The sequence below is a fragment of the Papio anubis genome, chromosome 8 (genome assembly GCF_008728515.1).
Source record: "Papio anubis isolate 15944 chromosome 8, Panubis1.0, whole genome shotgun sequence".
NCBI classification, from domain to species: Eukaryota; Metazoa; Chordata; class Mammalia; order Primates; family Cercopithecidae; genus Papio; species Papio anubis.
This window is the reverse complement of record NC_044983.1, coordinates 14,769,596-14,792,606: the sequence shown is the minus strand read 5'-3', so window position 1 is coordinate 14,792,606 and position 23,011 is coordinate 14,769,596.

The window sequence follows — 23,011 nt, the reverse complement described above, 5'->3', positions numbered from 1 at the left end:
TCATTATGTTATTCCAAACATTAAGGCTATGCTTAGCAATAGACTTAAGCATTGTATACCTGGGAAGTCAACATACAGTTGTTGAGCCCATGTCATGTCTTTCAGGCAGTGGGGAATAAGATACACTGGAGAGGTTCTGATTGGGAGAGGGCTAAAGAAGGCCAAGTGCACACTGATGGAATATCAGGAGATTTGTGCAGCCTAACTCTTAAAATTTAATTTGATTTCAAAGTATGTTTATTTTCATTTTTGTTCTGTTTTAGTTTGGTTCTCTAGAAGCAGTGCCTGAAATAGGAATTCAGGTGACAGTGATTTATTTACTGAGGAAGTGATCTTCAGGAAAGAACCTTTAGTGGAGAGAGTGAAGCAGGAAAGAGAAGAGAGAGAAGAAAGCAAGGAGAAAGAGCAAGGCAAGGATGTGGTATCAGATGAAGGCTGGGTATGTGTGTGGGGCGTGGGGAGCTGAGAACTTTAGAGTATTCACTGCACGAATGGCAAGGTTGTTGACCTTTTGTACTCCAGAATCACTCAGTCATTAACTGGTGGCTATGACTAAGGATGCCGTGGCAAGGCAGATTTTGCCAGCTGAGGGCAATTCCTGGAGAAGGGAGCAGCTGTGAGCTCTTCTTACCTGCCAACACAATGGGATTCTACCCTTGCACCCAAGGTTAAGGGGAGATACTTTTCACATAACAGAACCAAAAGAGTTTGCTGAAGCACTGTTAAGAAAATGGAAATTATAGGAATTATAGCAGTAGATTCTGACTTTGCCTTTCTTTTGACACAGGTTGTATTTCCTGTAAGACAATAAAGTTAGAAATGATTTAACCGGATACAGACGGAATTTCTCTATTGATTTATATTGAAACTTATGGCACCTTGTACTTTATCACTAGTTGCGTTACCTCTGATTATAGCTTCTGCCAGCCACAGCTCATCATGTGCCTGAGGTTGGAATGCCTGGAAGTGACAGTTCTATGATAGGAACTTGTTTTAAATCAAAAGCCAGATCCAGTTCAATTTCTCTGACAATGGGCTCTTCAAATGCTCTGAAGAACAATAGTTTCAGAAGTTAAGCTTCTCTGGCCTTGTGAATTTCTCTCTTAGCAAGGATTACTGAAATTTCATTCAGGTCTTTCTGTGGTCTTTGCTGTATCCAAAAGAACTTGTATTTGTTTGATTGCTTTAGTAGCAATATATCCAATCTTTGGAGACTTTGTAATCCATGATTAGGTGTGAAATTTGTCGCTTCTAAGTTCCAATGATGCCAATAATTAATCAATGGTTACTACTACAGTTTCTAAAAAGAGTGAGTTCCAAAAAAAAAGTTCCTTTGGAAATCACCTCTGTTTTAAATCTCCAGGTTTGTTTTATTATTTGTGATGCTTCAAATCAAAAAAGACCTTCTAATATATATTAAGATTCATTGAGCCTCCTGTAATCTGTTTAAAGGCTAGAAGGTATAATACTATTCTGGTACATATGTCTTCATATATCTGTATTGCAGAATGATTGGGTACCAATTATGTTTAAAATATCTAAAATGATTAAAACATATAACCATCTTATGGAATGTTTAGACATGAGAGGAAAAAGCTTAATCATTCATAATCTTACTGTTCATATCATTTCGTTTTTAAATTTTCCCTTCCAAGCTTACTTTGTTCCTCAGAGTTGTAAATAAAATCTGTACAATTTTAAAACCAGCCTTCACACTTATGTCATGAATATGGCCCATTACATATTATCTGCAACCACCATTTGAAAAATATTGTTCTGTTTTTTGAATAGAAACATTATGCATGTTCATTGGAGAAAATGAAAAGAATAAAAAAGTCAATCCTAGTACCACTGATCCCTTATTCCCCTGTGTCCACTTATGATCCCAGGGCTCACACTGTGGACCTTCTCTTTGAGTGTGGCTGGCAAAGGATATGGCCTTGACAACCTCTCTTGGGCCCTCCTGAGGCTGAGATTGGGTCGCAGGTACTTCTTAGGGAGAAATCTTGGTTGGTTCTCCTAGCAAATCTGTACTTTAGCAGATCTACCTACCTATAGCCCTTTGAGGTTGTTGACTTTTCCTTAGCCACTGTCAGAAGAGGCTGATTCTTTTTTAAATTTTTAAAAACTGTTGTTATTTTGTTCCTTTTATTTTTAGTTGACATGTCATAATTGTACATATTTGTGACATACAGAGTGATATTTCCGTATGTGTATACAATGCATAATGAGCAAATCAGGGAAATTAAGCATCTCTGTCACAAAGAATTCATTCTTTTTTTTGTGTTTAGAATATTCAGAATCCTCTTTTGGAGCTTTTTGAAAATATACAACAAATTGCAGTTAATTGTCTTCACCCTGCAGTGCTGCAGAACACCAGAGCTCATTCCTCCTAAGCAGCTGCAATTTTGTAGCCCTTAACCAACCTCTCCCTATCCTCTCTTCCTCCCCTTCCCAGCTTCGAATACCTACAGTTCTACTCTCTACTTCCATGAGTTCAATTGTTTTTTAGCTGCCACATATGAGTAAAAACCATGTGGTATTTACCTTTCTGTGCTTGACTTATTTCACTTAATATAGACTCATCCATGTTGCTGTGAATGACAGTATTTCAATATTTTTTTTTTTATGGCAGAACAGCATTCCATTGTGTATTATACCACAGTTTTCTTTTTCCACCATCTGTTGATGGGCATTTATGTTGATTCCATATCTTGGCTATTATGAACAGTGCTGCAGTAAACATGGGGTGTAGCTATCCCTTTGATGTACTGAGTTCCTTTCCTTTGGATAATCAGTAGTAGGATTGTTGCATTATATAGTAGTTCTATCTGTAGTTTTTTGAGAACCCTTCATACTGTTTTTTATAATGGGTATACTAATTTACATTCCCATAAATAGTGTTTTTGACTGTTCTATTTCTACCATGTTGTTACGTTAGACATTGGCTCTTCTAATTGGTTTGTTTCCTTGGAATTGCCAGGTAGAAGCTGGAAATTCTAATTGGCTCAACTGTTTTCATTTTAGTCAAATATTCTTCTGGCCAAGTCTTATAGATAAGTACACAATGATGATAATTTATTATATATTTAAAAATAGGGTATACTCAATATGTAACCTAAACATAATAATTTTGTCTGTTACCTCTCTTTAAGAAGAGAAAGTAATACACATTTTCTGTGGAAAATTCCTGATACACAGGCTAATAACTGGTTCTCTTTTTGTTACACTCCAAGATGAGATGATTAAAATTATAACTTTAGAAATCTCTTAAACAAATGATTATGTGGCTTTTTTTTTCTTTTGGGATTTAGCCTGTTTATGTGTGTATGTGGTTTTCTTTGGTGTTTATGCTTAAAATTCATGAGATATTTACAAATAAAATATTATCTTCATTATGCACTTTGCAAAATATTCCCAGTTTATTACATAATATTTTATAGTATATATTTACTATTCAATAATTATGTATACAATTCCATTCTTTTTAAAAAATGGCATTTACAACAATTTAGACTTTGTTGTGTATGGAAGTGATGAGACGTCACTATCAGGCAACTTTTCTCCACCTTGATTTCTCTGTTCCTGAGTTCCTGATTTCAATCTGTCTCATGGTTACCTAGAATATGTCTCTAAATCGTTTTTCAAAAATAAATAACATATGTTTACTTTATGAGAGTATTTGAGAATGCTTTGTTGCATAATATGTGAAACATTCATTTTTATTTGTTCTGGAATTTCTAATTTATAACATTTCGCTTCTCACAAATCTGTAGTCTTGTTTCATAGTGTTCTCACAAATAATAAGGCAGAAGAGTCTGTGGCCAGTTTTTCTATTTTTCTTTTGTTTTTCTGCATGGATGCTTGTATGCCTTTTCTTTTTTGGATTTGATGCTAAAGTTTTATTTACCAGGGTATGTTAGGTTTTTTCCCTATATTTTTAAATTTTGTTTTTGGAAAGTTATAAGTTTCTTGAGATATGAAGATTGCAGCCTTCACCTCAGGTGTTATGTAATATTTATGAAATATGACATATTAAAAATATAGATATCATATCTTTAAAAATATATTTCACTTTTTTGCAGTCTCTTTTTCAGTGATGTCAAATAGCCTATCATAGTTTCTCTTGCAGTTTTCATCTCTGTGTTATTTCAGTGCATTCTGGTAGTTGTAGTAACTTGGTTAATTTCATATCTTAGATGAAACCTTCTGATGTATTTTGGCTTCTGTAAGGTGCTTTTATCCATGGCATTTCTAATTTTTTACATTTTCTTCTGTGTCTTATTCAGCTCTGTCTTACTGTCTATTTTATCATCCTTTCTTCTTCTCCTATTTTCAGTACCTCCTCTTTCATAGAATTTTACTGTGAACTTATTAACACATCATAATTTACCTCTGTTTCCTTAGGAAAGATCAACACCAAGCAATATTGTTTTGCTTCTTCAACTTTGCCCAATAAAATCCAGGTGTGATGTTGGATTTTGTTGGTACACTAGTCCAGCCTGGTATTCATCAGAAGCATAGTCAGAAGCTTTGTTTGTATCCTCTCACTGTCCGTAGGATGTTATTAAAATTCTTTTCTAGTATGTTTTGCAGAAGAAAGTGTCGATAAAAGGTGACTTTATCAGTTCTATGATCCAGTGCCTGGGATAAGGGGAAATAAACAGACTTTATTTTTAGTACAGTTTGTTCTCTGTAGACAGCTATGCTTCTTTCGCAAAGGCCCGCTTTCATATGTAATTTTTTACTGAGCCTTCATTCTCAGTAGAACGAGAGGGGACAGGCATGATGTCCCCCATCAACCTGGAGGACAGTCTACTATGTCAGGGAAAGGCTCCACCACTGGGCTTCTTATTTCATATAGTTGTGTCACAGGGCGAACCTCACAGTTGGAGTTCAGCTTGAGAAGTCACATAGGTTCTTGGCTTTGCACAGGAAGGAATTCAAGAGCGAGCAGACAGAGTTAAGTGAGAGCAAATTACTAAGACATAAAAGAATGAAAGAGTGGCTACTCCATAGGCTGGTTGGCTATTTTTATGATTATTTCTTGATCACATGCTAGACAAGGAGTGGATTATTCATGAGTTTTCCAGGAATGGGGTGTGGAATTCCTGGAACTGAGGGTTCCTCTTCCTTTCAGACCATGTACAGTAACTTCTGGATGTTGCCATGGCATTTGTAAACTGTCATGGTGCTGGTAGGACTGTCTCTTAGCACGCTAATGCATTATGATTAGTGTATAATGAGCAGTGAGGACCACCAGAGGTGGTTTTTGTTGCCATCTTGGTTTTGGCAGGTTTGGCCAGCTTCTTTACTGCATCCTGTTTTATCTGCACAGTCTGCTGAACTCCTATCTCAGGGCATGTGCCTCTGAGTACAGCAGATGTCAACAAGGTTTTGAACTGTTTGCTGTCAGTTCCACATTCTTTCTGTCCCCCCTGGATTCATTATGGAAATTTATGATTTTCAAAGAATTTGCTAGATCTTTAGGACTTTATGTGGAACTACCTCAAAGACTGTGCCATGTGAATGTCACCTTGATTTTGTGTTCAGGGGTTTACAATTACTCCTCTATTTTATTTTTCTTTCATCAGTTTGATTGTGATTTGAAGGAAACAGTAACATCCCTGTACCAATGTTATAGTTAGTCTAGAAGTACTCTATTATTTTTAATAGCAACATATTATATTACCAATTGGATGTCCTTAATATTTTAAAGTTTTTGTGCCTTAGATTGGGTTTATTATTTGTACAAATATATATATTTTTTCTAATATGTAAAATTTTGATCCAACAAATTTATTTTTCTTGAGCCTCTTTTTTTTTTTTTTGCTGTTGTTTTGTTTGTTTGTTTGTTTTTGTTTAGGTACCTAGTAATTTTTATTTCCTATAATTTTATTTGATGGTAAACTTTTTGAGGAATGAAATTCATGGTTTCTTAGTATAGCCTCCTATGCCCCAAAAGACAAACAATATACATTAAAAGAATGGATTGCTTGTCTCCAGCTGCTGTTAGGATGCAAATTAGCCCACTAGAGCTCTGAAAAGTGTTACTTGCTGTCTGTCACATGCTCTGATTTTCAAGTGCAGGACAGGCTCATTTGCCCCTCAATTGGCCTCCCCAACTGGGAGTCCCTTCTCATCTTCTTGTCATTATTTTTGGAGAAGGAAAGCACATGCCATTATTTGCAAAAGCTCGAGCTTGTAGGCCACTCATCAGAACATTGACCATTGACCCTTTACTTGCAATGCTTGTTATCAAACATGTAACAGGAACTTGTTTTCCCTCTGGCATTCAAATCTATGTAACTTCAAGAGTTCTACAGAAATGAAATATAAAGAAAATACCCTGACCTCCTGTGTTAACCAATCTTATAGAAGAAGCATATAAATGTACATTCCCTAAATCTCTTAGGATTATAAGCTGTAGAAAGTAATAAATTGCCTTACTTGATTCTCTTAATTCTCCAAAGGTTTGCAGAGACTCAGCATGCCCCTATTTTTAAAGTTTTCAGGACCTTGTGCTATCATTTCACACATCTCCAAAGGCTCATGGTGTCATGTGATATATCTTTCATTTGATGTATTACCTTCCATAATTATAGCATATGTTTTCTGTGCCTATTAAATCAAAACGAAAATATCAGAGAAAATGAAGATTTCCCCTAATGATTTGCTTATGTTCACATATTGTTTGTTGCTCATATCCAACACCAACCATGCCTGTTTTTTTCCTGGAGTTATTTTACTGTTTTCTACGTGCTTAATTGCTGAATGGTTTGTATCAAAGTATGTTAGAAACATCCAAAATGGAATTCAGAACCAGAAAATATCTGGAAGAAAACCATTTAATTGGAATGTTTAGCACATTCACAAAAGTGATTGGGAATGGAATACTCTTTGTAAGCCCCTTTTTAAACTGACATTTAGATCCTCCATCTTTGTGGGGGCAACTTGGGTTTGACAGAAAATGGGAAATAAATAACATTCTGTCTTGAAGATTTTAAGGATGTAGTTTTATCCTCACACTACAGAAAGCACTTTTTGAGTAGGGCATGTTAAACCTAGCTCACAGAAGTATGTTTTTTTGTAAACGTTATTATTATAATTTTTTAGAGACAGGGTCTCACTGTGTTGTTGCCCAAGTTGGAGTGCAGTGCTACAATCATAGCTCACTGTAACCTCAAACAGCTGGGCTCAAGCAATCCTTCTGCCTCAGACTCTTGAGTAGAGAACCACACTTTTATAAGAGTTTGTATGGCCCAAATACCTCTCTTCATGATGGTAGGATTTGTTCCTTCCCTTTGGTTTTGCTTCCTTGCGCCACTATAAGAACTATTTATCACAATACATAATACATGTGGAGGCTATTATCCTGGGGAATTCTTGATATTTGTTGTCGTCTTTTGCAGGGATCATTCTTGTCTTTAATCATGTTTCTCCCTGAATTACTTCTTCCTCTCAGAACTCCATGACATGGATATGGTCAAATGAGCCTGGGGCCGTGTCTCTTTTGGAAAAGTTTTCTGCAACTTTAGAAGCCAAATATGGTTAAGGTTAGGACACAAAAGAAATGACAGAATGAGATGCTCTAGTGAGAAAACTGTTTTTATTGGTTTATGTTTTTATGCCCCTTATCACCATCAGAATATTAAGAGCTATAGGGTCAGGATCAGGTAGCAAGCCTAGGGAATGATACAAATGAAAGCTCACGTTTATTGCTTGCTCATTACCAGCTAGTAATTTTCTAAGCCTTTCCCATTTGGTAAAATATTTAATTACTGTTGGGGTCCGTGTGTTTCCTAAACAAAGGAATGAACACACAAGACAACACAGGACAAGACAAACATGGCGGCCGCCCCGAGCAGCACGCTCTGCTTTATTTTATACACGCTTGTGGAATTTTACCAGGTCACAAGACATGAGTTGTTTTTATGTCATGAGTTGTTTTTCTGACCTTTCCCTAACTTTCTGAGTTCTCAAGATGCTTAAACATTAACCAGTTCCCAGAGTCTGCTGTTTGCGGCTGACTCTTTTGTTCTTCCTGTTTGCAGAGAAGAAACATCATGCTTTGTTTGCAAGAGCATAACTATCGGGAACATCTCATTTGCGAGCATGTGGTCCTCTCAAATTACCACAAAAAACTTGGTCTCATCTTCCTTATGTGTGCTCTAGGAGCAAATGGCATTCTTGGCCCATCTGATCCAGTCCTCTCTTAAGAGTGAGAGAGAAGACAAGAATTTGGAGCCCAATCGTGATTAGTGTTTAGAAATGTCTCTCTGCACACTCACCTCCTCTGCATTTATTCTTTGGCACCTTTTAGGGAGGTAATGTGTAGGCTAAAGGTTTGAGGACTCAAAATTTTGGCCAATGTTATCTCTGTCTCAGAGATGTTCCTCCTATGGAGGTGTAGAAAAATCTGCAACTCTGAGGCTATACCAAATTCTCTATACAAAAGCGTCTTTTTTTTACACCTTATTGTAAAATAAAGCCCTTACCTTGATTGCAATCTTTTGCCTTCGGTATAAACAGATGAAAGACCTTGTGATCAGTTTTACTTCAACTCAGAAAAAGTTGGTACCTTGATTACTTTCTTTTCCTTTAGAGGGAATTATGGAGAATAACCTTTTTCTTTTCTAAGGGTTTTCTGAATTTATTTGTCAGCAGAGGTTATTTAATGGCCAGGTCATAGCCTCAGAATCTGTAATTCATCTCTCTTGTAAAATTTCTCTTAAAATACTATTATGATTAATAGGTGTTGAAAATAAATATATAGACATTCCTTGACTTACCATGGGGTTATGTCCCAGTAAATCCATGGTAAATTGAAAATATCATTAAGTCAAAAGTGTTTTTAATACACCAAACCAAACATCATAGCTAAGCTTAGCTTACCTTAAATATGCTCAGAACATACCTTAGCCCACCATTTGGCAAAAGCATCTAACATGAAGCCTATTTTATCATAAAGTGTTAAATATCTCCTATAATTTATTAAATATTATACCGAAAGTGAAAAACAGAATGGTTGTATGGGTGTTTGAAATATGGTTTCTACTGAACGCATATTGCTTTTGCACCATCGTAAAGTTGAAAAATTGTAAATTGAACCATCTTAAGTTGGAACTGTCTGTATATGCTTAAATTATTCCTTACAGACTCTCGCCTGGGCTTCAGTAAACAAATTTGGCAAGGAGAGTTTCAGATGATGTTCAGTGCCAAATTTGCATCTCAGACAATTTGGGATTCAGAAGAATATTTTGCTGCGACATTGGACTAACTCAATTATGTAGTAATTAACAAGATCTACTTCAATATGAGGATTTCAACACATGCACATATACACTTACCACCTAGAGGTTTTAGTGGCTGGAAAGCAGCAGAAATCCTGTCTTTCCTCCTGAAGGGGAACTTTGTCATCAGACCAAAGAAACAGGCCTAGTAATTAGTCCAAAGTTATTGTGTGGCAATAGCTAGGTAAAATGTCCCAAAACAGGAATTTATTTTTGTTCAGGACTCTGTTGGTTTCTTGTATTATTCCACAACATTAAATGCCCACTTGCTACACTGCATTGACATCAACTAATGCTAAGCTTCTCTGCTGCCTGTACTGTAGCCTCTTCTGTTGTCAATACCACCATTCTTCTTCTTTGCTTGCCTACATTTAGAGGAACAGTTTCATCACTTACTAGGTAGACTGAGAAAAATGTGGCCTTGGCCCTTTTTGAATGGTGTCATTACAGGTATGCAAAATTTTAAAAATGATTTTGCACAAACACATGGGCTTTTGATTTCAGGAAATATTTAGTTGACTTCTTCCCTGGAGATGCCAGGCATGAAGGTGCAGCCAAGTTAACAAGAGGATAACAGACAATTATAGACACATTCATAGCAGTACTATTTGCAACAGTGCTAAATTGGAAACAACCCAATCCAGTAGAATGGGTAAATTGTTATATATTCATACAATGGCATAATTCAATCACAGAAAAATTTTGAAAATGCAGTGGCATGGATAAAGCTGACAAACGTAATAACGGGTAAAAGGACCCACAGGCAAAAAATATGCACTGTAGGATTCCATTTATATATATTTCAAAAAACAAGCAAAACAAACCAATTCTTTTAGATCTTGAGATAGTGGTTACCATTGGAGGCTTCTGTCTGGAAGGGGACACACTGTGGCTTCAGGGGTTCGGTAATGCTCTGTTTCTAGGTGCTTATCTCGTGGATATATTCACTTTGAAAATCCAGTGGGGTGAACTTTCTTATTTGTTTGTTACGCTTCAACAAAGAATTTTACATTAAAAACAAGAAAGAGCAAGCAAGCAAGCAAGCAATCAAGCAGGGTGGTAATGAGAATCTGAGAGCAATGTGCCAACTCGCAATGCCATCTTCACTGACACGTAAAAATATTTATGTTTTAACAAGTGTCCTTTGCTTAAATGAAATAGGTATCTACTCCCATTTAGGTGACATGTGATGGACAGTTGCTTTTGTTTTTGGCAAATTTTTAAGAGGGAAATTGAGTTGAGCCCAGTGGCATAAAGCAAGAAAGAGGACCAATTCATTGAGGAGCCCATCTGATGACATATGTAGGTTAATAGCAAGAAACTACTAATTAAAACTACTAATGATACTAGCCCCATTGGCCTATATTTTCTGCATAATTCTTGATTTATATCTTCTTCTAACTAAATTGCCTTTCTGATTATCGTTGCACATGTTTTCATTGTTTGTTTGACAGAAAGAGAAGGCCAGGCGCGGTGGCTCATGCCTGTAATCCCGGCACAGTGAGGGGCCAAGGTGGGTGGATCACGAGGTCAGGAGATGGAGATCATCCTGGCTAATACGGTGAAACACTTTCTCTACTAAAAATGAAAAAAGTTAGCCAGGCATGGTGGTCCATGCCTGTAGTCCCAGCTACTCCAGAGGCTGAGGTAAGAGACTCACTTGAATCCGGGAGGTGGAGGTTGCAGTGAGCCAAGATTGTACCATTGCACTCCAGCCTGGGTGACAGAGCAGGACTCTGTCTCAAAAAAAAAAAAAAAAAAAAGAAAAGAAAAAGGAAGAAAAGAAAAGAAAGAAAGGAAGAGAAAAATCTCTGCATGAATAAAGAGTATCTGTATATTCTCTTTGCAAATGATTAAGGAGATCTTATTAATTCACAGTAGATTTTTTTATTTTTGAGCTGGAGTCTTGCTCTGTTGCCCAGGCTGGAGTGCAGTGGTGCAATCTCCACTCACTGCAAGGTCCACCCACCGGGTTCACGCCATTCTCCTACCTCAACCTCCCTAGCTGGGACTACAGGCGCCCGCCACCGCGCCCAGCTAATTTTTTGTGTTTTTAGTAGAGATGGGGTTTCACAGTGTTAGCCAGGATGATCTCGATCTTCTAACCTCGTGATCCGCCCATCTCAGCCTCCCAAAGTGCTGGGATTACAGGCATGAGCCACTGCGCCCGGCCCACAGTAGATTTTTTGTTGAAAATGTGTGAATGCGTTTTATGCCTTCACTTGCCTTCTTTCTTTCTTTCTTTCTTTCTTTCTTTCTTTCTTTTTTTTTCCCCCAGGTGGACTTTTTGGGATTTTTCTAATGGACTTCCTTTTCTTAGAACATTTCTAGATTTACAGAAAAATTAAGCCAGTAAAGAGGGTTCTCACATAGCCTACATGCAGTTTCCCCTATTATTAACGTCTTACATTAGTATGGGGCATTTGTTACAATTAGTAAACCAATATTTGTATATTGTCATTAACATATACATCCACAGTTTATTCAGATTTCTTTTGTTTTTTACCTAGTGTTTCTTTTTCTGCACCAGGATCCCATTCAGGATACCATGTTATGTTTTGTTGCCATGTCTCTTTAGGCTTGTCTTAGCTGTCACAGTTTCTTAGACATCTCTTGTTTTTGATGACCTTGACAATTTTGAGGAATCCTGGTTAGATGTTCTATAGGATGCCCAATATTGGAATTTGTCTGATTATTTTCTTAGGATAAAACTAGTGCTATAGTCATTGGAAGGAAGAACAAGTATAGCATCATCTTCATCACCTTATATCAAGGATACATACCGTCAACATGACTTATGATTGTTGACATTGACCTTGACCAGCTGGCAGAAGTAGTGTCTGTTGGTTTTCTTTACTGTAAAGTTCCTCTTTTGTCCTCTCTCCTTGCTTTGAATTGGAAGTAAACCACATATTGTTACCCTCCCCTGTATAAGAGTGAACTCATGCTATTTGAAGCACAAAATTTTTTTGCTTTTAAGAAGATAGAAATTATAGGGGCATAAATGGCAAGATCAACCAAGTTTCGAACATCAAATTGATGTTTCTTGTGCCATTTCCCTGTGGGGTTACTGCTTTTTGAATCACTGAGGTGGGTGATTTGAAGAATAGATACTAGCTATCATATTGCCTGGCATTTTGAGAATATTTGGGTAATTGAATCTTAATTCATTTAATCTTTTTGAATATGATTTTGAATTACCCACAAAACCTGCCTGATGCATAGATCTTTTAAAATAATTGGTGGTACTAATACCTGTATGTCAGATTATTGCATGTTATACAAAAACATCAAAATTATTATTTTTATAATAATGCTTGTAAGTTTTATAAATATCAGGTGAGTTACATTTTGAGACGATTTACCTGAAAAAGACAGGACAATCCTGCTAACATTGAGAAAGCTTATCCTGTATGCCGTAGAAGGGGAACTTCTCTGTGTTACATATTTTTGATGAAATTAGAATACTTGGGAAGGAATTCTGAGTGTCACAAACTGCTGACATGAAAAATGAAAGTGATTATAGGTTTAAACGGAAAAACTGATTATAAGGTTTCTAAAGTTGAGCCAGAGGATTTTGAGTAAAGCTTTATGAATCATAGCATTAGACAACAAAGTTTATCACTTTTTCATAGTAAGTTCATAGTGATTTTCCATTTTATGTTTTAGTTTATGACATAGCAGAATTCTTGACAATAAATCTCTTAATTCCTTTAGAGTAAATGGTTCCCATTACATCTAGAAATGCAGAAATATAGTTACACAATAAAACAGTTCTTTTAAAAGCAATTATGTTTATTCAAAAAAAGTCTAGATGAAATTAAATCAGGCTATTTTAATTGATTCATAATGCAATTTTAAAGATTAAAACCAAATATTAAAAGACTAAAATAGCCAAGAAATGCTGAATTGATTAGTAAATAATATGATTAGCTCGAAATGGTCTTATATTAATAACATAAAATCATTTTTTCTGCTGACATTGATTATAGCTAAGTTGACATTGTGAGAGTTAAATGCAGTTTATTGAAAACTGAAATAGTCGAGTTGGTCTAGTAACGGAGTTACGGTCACTTTATTTGAAGGTGGTAGGCTTACTGCATAAGTAAAGCTGGCAAAGTTATATTTGCTGTACTTGCAGTTACCAAATTTAAGTGCCTTTCAGGTGAAAGAGTGTTAGTTAAATGAGCCCTGTCAAATTTTTTATTCTGGCTGCCTCCATTGAAGTTGAGGATGCCTATGGCTGGTGATGCCCCAGGCTTCCTTGTAGCTGAAGAAAACTGAAGAAATGAGGATACTACATTGTAAGTAGAAGATAATACAGTTGCAAAGAGACAGAAACCAAGTATACACACATGCACAAACACACACACACACACACTACACACATGATGTTTTTAGGTGTCATTTCAGAGGCATTGTATCTGTGTATGTGTGAATACTTGATTTCTCTCTCTTTGCAACTTTACTGAAATAAGATCACACATAGCATATCTGCTTGCTTCTTGCATTGCAAAGCAAATTTTAAAGTTAAGTCATTCTTCTGACCAAGGCTCACTAACATAGATAACATTGACAAATAAAAGGGCAAATGATCCGGTTTTTTTTTTTTTTTTTTTTTGAGACGGAGTCCCGCTCTGTCGCCCAGGCTGGAGTGCAGTGGCCGGATCTCAGCTCACTGCAAGCTCCGCCTCCCGGGTTCCCGCCATTCTCCTGCCTCAGCCTCCCGTGTAGCTGGGACTACAGGCACCCGCCACCGCGCCCGGCTATTTTTTTGTATTTTTAGTAGAGACGGGGTTTCACAGTGTTAGCCAGGATGGGCTTGATCTCCTGACCTCGTGATCCGCCTGTCTTGGCCTCCCAAAGTGCTGGGATTGTATTTTTATAATTTCAAAAGCGCCAAATGATGTAGTGGGAAGTATTCTAGATTTAGGAAATCTGGTGTTTATCTGAGGTGTTTCACTCCTAGCTCTGGTGCCATTAGGAAGTCATTCAAATCTTTAGTGTGTCAATTTGTTCATTTAAAGAATACTTTTGGATTAGATAAGTCCTCAATAAGTAGTATTATTATGCGCATTATATACATTGTCATATTTAGTCCTCATCTGAGTTCTATGAGACGGTCTTCTGCAGATGAGTAAACTGAGGCTGAGCAGGCTTAAGTAGCTTACTCAAGATCAGCTCATTTAAATGGGGCTGGATTGGGGAATGTAAATGAAATGTTGTTTTACTCAAACTCGAAGTTGGCAAATTATTTTTTAAAACTGTGTAATTAATGAAAGCATGTGTTGTGGATTGAATTATGTTCCCCCAAAATATTCGTTGAAGTCCTAACCTCCAGGACCTTATGTGAATGTGACATTATTTGGAAATACGTTTTTGGCAGATATGATCCATTTAATATGTATTCACACTGAATCAGGCTGGATCCTAAATCCAGTGACCAGTGTCCTTATGAGAAGGTAACCGGAAGAGTCAGAGATGCAAACGTGAAGACGGAGGCAGAGTTTGAAATTATGCATCCGCAGGCCAAGGAACACCAAAGTTTGTCAGCAGCAAACAAGCCGGGAGGAAACAGACTTTCCCCCTCAGAGTCTCGGGAAGGAACTAACCTTGTGGGCACCTAGATTTTGGACTTCTGGCCTCCAGAACAACCAGAGATTACATTTCTGTTTTGTTTTTGTTTTAATGTTTTAAGTCATGCTGTTTGTGGTACTTTGTTTCAGGAGCCCTAGGACCCTAACACAAAAGGTTTATTTTTAAAATTTATTTCTTTCTTTATTTTTTTGAGATGGAGTCTCGCTTTTTTACCCAGGCTGGAGTGCAGTGGTGCTGTCTCGGCTCACTGCAACCTCTGCCTCCCAGTCAAGCGATTCTCCTGCCTCAGCCTCCCAAGTAGCTGGGATTACAGGTGTCCTCCACCACGCCGGCTAATTTTTGTATCTTTAGTAGAGACGGGGTTTCACCATGTTGGCCAGGCTGGTCTTGAACTCCTGACCTCAAGTGATTCTTGACTTGTTATTTTGAACGGACTTTGAAAGGGTGGGGTCATCAGTGGAAAGACTGAATGTTGTCAGGTTGCTGTTTTCCCTTTCTTCAAATGCGTCGTTACTTTGCTGTCGGAATTTGGGAAGAGTTTCTTGTTATGTGTTGGTAAGCATTCTCACAGGGTGTGAAGATGAAGAGAAAGTAAATCGTTCTTAAGGTTGTAGAATATAAGAGAATAAACTGTCATTCTGTTCAAAGTGCAGTGTGTACATTTTAACAGGTAATATTTTTATTCTGTTATCTCAAAAGGCTCTCATTACAAGTGTCATTGTTTCACAAATTTGGTGAGTTAATTTGGTTTTTGTTTGTTTGGTTTTGATACTACAGTAAGGAGACAATGCATTTGTCTTTCCTTTCCTGAACTATCAGGAAAGATAAATGGTCTCCCTTTAGATGCCTTGTCAGCATTAAAGAAGTAAAATAGTGGCTTTTCACTCTCTTAGGGGGTGGTATAATCTCTGCAGAAAATTGATATTTCTCATATACTCTCAGAAAATATTGTTTGCAGCTGAAGTTACAAAAAAAACCTCAGTCTATTTAAAACAAGGTAGCAGTGTAACCAGAAATGGCACTTGAAAACATGACCAAATTTGACACATTGCACCATTAACGACACAGTCAGCCACGTTGAAGTTCATTTTGATGATAAGACATCAGGGAAATTTGACCATTTTAACTTGTTAGGCCATTCGTTTCCACAGCAGCAGTAAATCTAAATCACCAGTAATTTTAAAAATATATATATAATATAAATAAACTCCTGGGCCTTTCTCTGAGATTCTGATTCAGAGGTGTTGGGTGAGGCCTGGGTGTATGTAATTTTGAAAACTCTATGTGGGATTCTGATGTGCAGCCACGGTTATGAACCAGGGCTATAACAGAAGTGATGCTTGTTAATAAAAAGGAGGCATCTCCTTTGGCTATGAATATAGCATAAAGTTCAGCATGGCAAAAGAGTCTTCTGGTTTTGTAGCAGAATTTTCATAACTGCTTAATTCTAATTGCCCTTGTGTAACTGATGGTAGGGTGCAGACTTAGAAGTTGATTTTTTGTTGTTGTTTGTTTGTTTGTTTTGAGATGGAATCTCGCTCTGTCCCCTAGGCTGGAGTGCAGTGGCGGAATCTCTGCTCACTACAAGCTCCACCTACCGGGTTCACGCCATTCTCCTGCCTCAGCCTCCCATGTAGCAGGGACTACAGGCAACTGCCACTGCGCCCGGCTAATTTTTTGTATTTTTAGTAGAGACAGGGTTTCACAGTGTTAAGGATGGTCTCGATCTCCTGACCACGTGATCTGCCCACCTCGGCCTCCCAAAGTGCTAGGATTACAGGCTTGAGCCAGTGTGCCCAGCCTAGAAGTTGATTTTTAACCCAAACTAGCCCACTCTTCAACAGACCATAATGATATACATCATTTATGTTAAATGACTAACTCATACATTTGAACATCTGGAGAACCACAGTAAAGAATTGTGACCAGCCTACTATTAATTAAAATAGGACTTAGGCAACTAGGTTCTTTTAATTAATGATGACAATTGTACGTTATTTCTCACTCTTTAAAATATATCAAAATTAAAAAACAAAATTCATATGTAACTAATAATTGAGTTGTAGCTCACAGGATGACACGATGTGTTGGTAGAAATTACATACTTTTTAAAAATTTTATTTATTTTAATATTTTTGAGTCATTATTTTTCCCCCAGATCTCAGATATGTGTATATTTTACGGCCACTCTGAAAGGAGTGGTTTCTCGATCGTAGGTCTATAGGGTTTAATGTTAAAATGATCCTGGGAGCATTAAAACTACCTCTGGAATTTGGTCCAAGATATTTGCTGGTATCTTTCAAAATGACTTGATTGCTCCTCTCTCAGCATGATGTGAAATATAATAGATTTCAATGAAACCCTAAATAGAGTATAAAGGGAATGTAAAGAGTTCTGAGAGGTGGATGCTGTGGCACTTGAAGACACAAAAAACTTGAGAAATAGCTTTATTTTCAGCTCCTTGCAATTAAAGTCATGACGCATATGCACAGGATGACTTGTCAGAGTTACCTGAAATGGCAGAATGCAATAATTAGATCAGAGCATCATGCAGCACAATAGCTGGGCTCCAATTATTAGACCAAACGGTAGCTGATGTGCACGTACAACATGCACACAGGCATACGCTGCTCTACACTGACCTGCTACTTTGGATATGCCAGCTCTGGAAGTCTGAAGGAACATTTATCTCACCTCATGAAATGTCAGTTACATAATGCAGTTGTTTTATTGTTCCAAGGAATCTGACTTTCCTTTTGAGAATCATAAAAGCTGCCTCTGGTGCAGCTGGATGGATTTGATGAACATTTCACTGAATATTGTATCATTTTTTGTATATGCTCTTAATTCTAAAATATTGGACTATGCACGTAAAATGTGCTCTCATTACAATAACAAACAGATCAGTTGAAAGGACACCCTTTGCCTAGAGCATTTTTGCAGGTCTGAATTTGAAGCTGGATGATGAATTGAAGAAGATACTTCAAAGGACAGATATATGGCATATCAAGACACGACACACACACACACAGATACACACACATTCATGAATGCATATCTTGATGTTATGTAATGCTTACTACTCAAGGTAATAAAGTGTTTTATTATTGTTCTGACCAGCTATGTCTGTTCTGAATCTGATATTCCCTCTGTCATTCCCTTTATTGGATTCTGCCAAGTTATCAAATGTACCACAGCAGATCTGCTAAAAGTAAAAATGAGAAACTCGCTCTGATGGTATCAACATAGAAGCAATTTATTTTCTTTAGCTGTAATAAGGGAAGACATAACTTTCTCTTGTTACCACAGGCTGTGCTGTTGAAAACTTATGGTTGATTCTATCATTGTTCTTGATATGATGAGACAGTGTTGTGATCTGGCCAAATGTGCAGACGCTGTAGCACATTGCCTTAGATTCGGTCGCAACTCCACCCCTCACTGCTGAGCAATCCTGGACAAGTATATAACTCTTTGTGCTTCAGACTTCTCGCCTATAAAATGAAGCTAATCATAGTACCTGCCTCAGAGAATTGATGTGAGGACACAATAGGCCAAGAACTGCTAAGCACTTAGTGTGGTGTCTGGCACAATCAGAGAAGGTTAACCATTGCCATTCTGTAATTACTTAAAATATATTTTTCATGTCTATTTAAACAATATGTCTGCCCTTAATTTTCTTCTCCATAAGTTTAGTCAATGAGAATAAAATTTGAGGCCATTAACTCATTCCATATATCATGACAAATCAGCATAAAGGTAAAAATATTAATTTCTGATTGGTTGAGCTCAAAGAGAAGATATGTATGTCACTACGCATGTGGGCAGGGCTCTGTACTGAATAGCGAAATACATTAACCAAAGAAAGCTTAGGATAAATAAGGGAATTTTCTTTCACATGAAACTCATTTTTCAAATATTCATGAATTTATTGAGTTAACAACTTCAGCAAAAGAGAGAAAGAAAATACAAATGAACAAGTAGCTATTACAGTCAGTTATGAACTGAGCAAATGAAGACTATTTCCTGATGATATGCTGAGGTTTAAAGTTTTGAGTTTTAAGAACATAGTCATCTTCATCTAAGTAACTTTGAATATAACATCATTGACTTTCTGATCCTTTAAATTAAAACACATACACTGTAGATAACATGGAAATGCAAAAAATTATAAAAAATAAAATTTGCTTTATAATTTTGAGGTATTTTGAATAAAATTTAATATCCACTCACAGTTTAGACTCCACTGTATAAAATAATGTCATATCCTAGGTTTATTTTTATTCAAGGGTTGCATTAGAGAAGTTTGTCAGATATGCTATTTAAGCATGATTTTCAACAGCTGATTGCTATTCTAGTATGTGTCTCAATCATGATTATTTTTGTCATTCTCTTTTGTTGGACATTTAGATTTTTAAGTTTTTGCAATTGTAAATACAGTGTCAGTGAGCATTCTTTTATGAGAACCTCTTATCTCATCTATCATTGTTACCTTAAGGTAGATTTCTAGAAATGAAATTGCTGCAGCGAAACACTGCATAATGCAAACACTCTTGAGACAGATGACCAATTTGTTTCCTGCAGTTTGTTCAAGTTTACACACTTCTAACAGTATGGAAGTGTACATCTCACTTAAATCATGATGACAACAGGTGTTATAACTTTTTAGAATATTTTAAATTTGATAGCAATATGTATATGTTTACTGTTTCCAGTTGCATTATTGGATCACTAGGTAGGTTTACTTTTAAAAGATTTAATGACTTTTCTTTCTTCTTTTTAGAAATTTTTTGCTTCTGTCTGCCAGTTTTTCCTTTGGGGCACTTATCATTTTGATTACTTAAATATGCATCTTATGTAAGTGATACAAACTGCTAGTTTTTTGTCAGTATTCATTCATCCCTTTTCATACATCATAGACTTTTGGACTCAGCACAGCTAAGGATTATGTTTCCAGCTTCCTGTGTAGCTAGGTATGGACATGTGACTAAACTATGGTCAATGAAATCTGAATGACAGTGAGCTATGACATTTTGGGTTGTGCTTTAACAGCATGTGATAAAGACAGAAGTTGTCTGTGTCCCTGAGGGCTTAGCAGAGGAGAGTTGACCTACTTTCTTGAACTTGTGACATCTATTTTGTTTAAGGTAAAAGGATTCCCTAAGGAGTCCAAATCAATATTTGAACTATCACTAGCCTTAGTACAATGTCTAGAAATGGGATCCCTTAACAGAACCTAAAACTTGATGCATAGTATCAGTGGTCAGGTGGCAATAGCAAGGGTATAGATATTGCAGGCTTGCCAGTAGGTGACACTTGCTATGTCCTACCCGTATGTGTGGCAAATCCATTATCTGTGACACGTTGGAAGTCAATTTGTATGCCTACAGAGCACATGTTAAGAAAAATGCAGAAATTTGATGTATGTTGGATATTTTTACCTTTTATAGTAAAGTACTCTTAGTGAAATGAATTTGGGCTGTAATACATCATTTTGCTCGCTGAGATGAAAAGGTTGTCAACAGAATGAAATCTAATAATGGAGCATCTGGGTTTTAAAATCCAGTGTTGGAAAAGCCAACTGCTTCTTATTCCAAAATGAAGCCTTTATATGAGATGGCTCTGAATGGACAGTGTCGCTGGAGACAACATTCTAAGCCCATATACTCCTCACAAGCAGCTTCCCTGAATTTTTCTTTGACAGACCACAGACACCATCCAGAAACTAACAAATAGTTATCTAAGGGATATTCTTTTTTCCTTATTGTAAAGGACATGTCAAAATGACCACCACTAAATTGAAAGGGATAAGAGTAGTAAGAATACAGAGACCAGTAAATAAATGATCAGAGTTTTCAGGTTTAAAAGTTATCCCCAGTTGAAAATTTCAGCTATGGTAATGTGAATATGTAACCAACTAGAGGCAAATAGAACAGAAGTTTCTGAGGAGTTGGTGCCAAAGAAATGAAAAGTCTAGCTTGTAGTAGCCTGTCATTATTTGGCTTCTGAAGCCATGGCTAAGTTACAAAACCAGATTAGTAGAAAGCAGTCACCAAGATGTGACTTGAAAGTCTACTGGGTGTGTGACCATTGAGGAAAATGGACAAGAAAGAATATCATGGACAGTAAAGTCTAGAACAACAGAAAAGAACAGGTAAGGGGGCTCCTTTCATAGAATAAACCAAGAACTGAGTATATTCCAACTCCAAGCCTGGATACTTCGTCACAGTTATCTCTTTTCTACTTCATAATTGTATTTTGGGTGTATACATGAGTGTACATGTATGCATATGTGTATGTACGTGTGTGTGCGAATGACTTATCTTTTTGATTATAGCTCTTTGAACCATATGCAAGTTCCCCCTGAGGGCTGGATATGGTTCATTATGGTCCAGACTTCTATATGCAATAAGGCAAGTTTTCTAGGAAGAAGCTATGACTCTCAATTTGTTAGCTTTCTGCAAATGTTCTCTGTACATTTCTGCAAAATACTTTCTAATCATTTCTTTACTCTTTACCTAATACATATTAATTGCATGCAATTAAAATAAAAATTTATAAATTGAAAAGGTGGTTTCAAAATTAGCTTATTTCCTCTTTTCATTAGATAATTAGATAATTAATAATGTATATTTACATATGTATGTTCATTACATAATATGTAGAAAAGCAAAAAGATAAAAAAGTCTTAAATCTCATTTTTCATGGAAATTCATAGATACTGCTTAGGAAATGTCTATCATACAATTCAGATTGGGTAGGATAATATGCTTTTTCCATTTAATATATTTTGAAGAAAGTTTTATTAACTATTCTTTAATAACTTCAATTTAATAGATGTCTAGAATTTGATTATCAAGTTTTCTGTGACCATAATTCACCTATTTCTACCTTAGTAAATAATTTTATTTGCTTATAACATTTTGCCATTTAAAACAATGTTTTTTAAAAAAAGTTTATTTGTATTTCAATAGCTTTCCAGGCACAAGTGGTTTTTGGTTACAGGGATACACTGGATAGTGGTGAAGACTGAGTTTTTAGTGTGCCTACATCATGGGAACACTGTATATCCAATGGAGGAGAAAACAGTGGTGCACTATATATCTTTGCCGCCAACCCCTTGTTTACATCCTTCATCATTTCTTACATTAAAACTGTAGTCACTGGATCAAAAGTTATGTTTATTTTACGGCTGTTTTCTTGGGAATTAACTGTTTATGTTCATTGCTACACTTTTTACAGAAAACAGTTAATATTCTTGCTATACAAATAATGCTTGGTATCAATAATTAAATTAAAAATGATGCCAGAAGAAATCAGTCCATAAATTTTCCCTGTTACCTTTTGATTGAGCTTATGATTTTAATAATTTTTTCGATCAAATCTATGAAGTATTTCTGATATGCCTCTGTTTACTGAAGGACTGAGATTACATAAATATTCCTCGGTTCTCTCATCTAGGTCATTTGTGGTTTCTTAAAAAATTCTTAATGATTATGGAAGTTATTTTGTATATTGTTTGTGGTTCTAACAGTTTTAATATTTAATTAAAATATTGTGAACTAATTTGTTAACCACTCATCTCAAGCAAATATTTTTGATTAATTAATCAATTTCTTTACCTTTCCTTAATTTGAGTGGGTACATCATGTATTAAATGTGTGGAACTCATATATCATCAAAGGTTCTCTTGCCCTTTGGGAACTCGGGTGTATTTTGTTCCTATCTTCACTGATTTGGTGTGTGCCCCTTTGACCGCCAAAGCAAGGTATCTTCCCATTGCTAGCACTTCACTGCTTCATGGCCTCTCCTGTTGAGCTCCTGTTTTTGAACACAGCCCATTCATCGAATCAATTTAATCAAAAAGCAAAACTCATTAGTTTTCTGAATTTCCCTAAAATAGTCCTTTTACCCCAATAATGCATGTGTTTCTTGGTGGTCTCCTGAAAGGAGATCATAGCTCATTGTAACCTCAAACTCGTGGGGTCAAGCGATCCTCCCACCTCAGCCTGCAGAGCAGCTGGGACTACAGGTTCATGCCACCACTCCTGCTAATTTTCTAATTTTGTAGAGATGGTGTCTCATCGTGTGGCCCAGGCTGGTCTCAAACTCCTGGACTCCAG